Source organism: Oratosquilla oratoria, chromosome 22 (genome assembly GCF_046742065.1).
Source record: "Oratosquilla oratoria isolate Oo_2021 chromosome 22, ASM4674206v1, whole genome shotgun sequence".
NCBI lineage: Eukaryota > Metazoa > Arthropoda > Malacostraca > Stomatopoda > Squillidae > Oratosquilla > Oratosquilla oratoria.
Genome location: NC_134798.1, coordinates 49,018,488 through 49,020,987, shown reverse-complemented (window position 1 = coordinate 49,020,987; position 2,500 = coordinate 49,018,488).

The following is a 2,500-nucleotide window of genomic DNA, read 5'->3' as shown; positions in this document are numbered from 1 at the left end:
CTCTCCTCCCTCCTCCTCCTCCCCTCCCTCCTCCTACTCCCCTCCCTTTCCCTTTCCCACACCCTCCCCTCCCTTTTCCCTTTCCTTCCCTTCCTCTCCTCCTCCTCCTCTCCTCCATCCTCCTCCCCTCCCTACCCCGCCTCCTCCTCTTCCTGCTCTCTACTCTCCTTCCTCCTCTTCTTTTACTCCTCCTCCCTTCTTGTCTTCATTTCCCCCTCCTCCTATTTCCCTCCCCCTCTCCTCCTCCTCCTCCTCCTTCTCTCCCTCCTTCTCCTATTCTTTCTCATCAATGTCCTTTGCATCATCATCATCATCATCATCATCATCATCATCATCATCATCATCATCATCATCATCATCATCATCATCATCATCATCATCATCATCATCATCATCATCATCATCATCATCATCATCATCATCATCATCGTCGTCGTCGTCGTCGTCGTCGTCACCTTCTTCGTTGTTGTCGTTGACGTTCTAGAAATCAACTGGATACACACACACACACACACACACACACACACACACACACACACACACACACACACACACACACACACACACACACACACACACACACACACACACACACACACACACACACACACACACACACACACACACACACACACACACACACACACACACACACAAACACATACACACACAAGATTAAACAATAGTCACACAACTGAAGCAGAGAGACGGGACTCAACGAGTATAACCCTTACCCTGTACATTTCAATTAAAGTGTATACTTGCTCGCCCGCACGTAGTATCCATCTACGGCGAGTTACCCAGACTCATTTGCATTGGGGGTGGCTCAGTTAGCGGTAGTTCCAGGAAAGGTTCCAGAAGTGTTGTTTGTGGGCATTTGGCCTGGATTTTCTCACTTTTGGTTAATATATATATATTCTTTACTAATGTTGTTCTTATGAAGACTTTATTTCATCTTTAGTTTTCTATGTTTTATATCTATTCATTTACTTTTTGATATATTCACTTAGTTATCTATTTATTCGTTTACATATTAATTCATTCATCTATTTGTTTACTTATATATCTATTCACTTACATAATTACTTATTTATCTAATCACTCATTTCTGCATTTACGCACTTATCTGATATCTTTATCTACTTATTTGATTTCTTCATTAATCTATCTAAATATTTCGGTTATCTTATATCAGTTGCGATAAAAATACCCTGGATATTTTCTTTCAACCATATTTGATCATTTAAATGTCTTTTGTTGTTTCAGTTACATTTGTGATTTTGTTTGTGTGGATGAAAAGGATGCAACGATAAAAACATATTAAGCACATTGAAGTGAGACAGAGTAAAGTGATATGAGATGAGATAACATGAAATGGGATAAACTAAATTAAACTAAACTAAACTAAACTAAACTAAACTAAGCTAAGCTAAGCTAAGCTAAGCTAAGCTAAGTTAAGCTAAACTAAGCTAAGCTAACCTAAACTAAACTAAACTAAACTAAACTAAACTAAACTAAACTAAACTAAACTAAACTAAACTAAACTAAACTAAACTTAATTAAACTAAACTAAACTAAACTAAACTAAACTAAACTAAACTAAAATTAATTAAACTAAACTAAACTAAACTAAACTAAACTAAATTAGACTAAACTAAACTAAATTACACTGAACTAAACTAAACTAGACTAAAATAAACTAAGTTAAATAAATTAAACTAAACTAAACTAAAATAAACTAAACTAAATTAAGCTAAACTAAACTGAATTAAACTAAACTAAACTAAACTAAACTAAACGAAATTAGACTAAACTAAAATGAAATGGAATAAAACGAATGAAAAATAACAAACTGAAATAGACAAAATAAGGTATGATGAAATGAAATAAGAAAAAATGTGAAATGAAAACGAAAAAAAAAGTAAAATGTGATAAAACAAATAAAATTTAAATAAGATAAACAAATAAAATCTTCAAGACTCTCCAAATTGATCTGTATTGGGATAAATTTATTCTATATTTTTGAAATAAATAAATAAATGAAAAAAAAAAATAATAATTAATTTGCTTGTTAACTCCTTTATCTATTTACTTATGTATTTACTTATTCATCTGCTTATTTACTTATTCATTTACCTATCTATTTATTTATTCATTTACTTATTCATTTATTTATTTTCTTTCTTGCCTTACTTATCTATCCATCTACTTATTTTTTTTACCCATTTATCTATTCATTATTTTATCGATTTATGATTTTATTTGTCTATCTATTTATTGACTTCTCTATTTTTTTAACATTCTTACACTATTTTCTTTTTTTTCCCTCCCTTTCTTTATTTCCTTTTTATTTCTTATTTTTATCTGTACATCTCTATGTCTTTTCTAAGTTATCCTCTTCCTACTTTGTTCTGATTTCCTCTTTTTCCATTCTCTGATGATTGGATTTTGTTTTCAATTTTTTTCATCTAATTCTTTCTTTATTTCTTTTCCTTTTGTT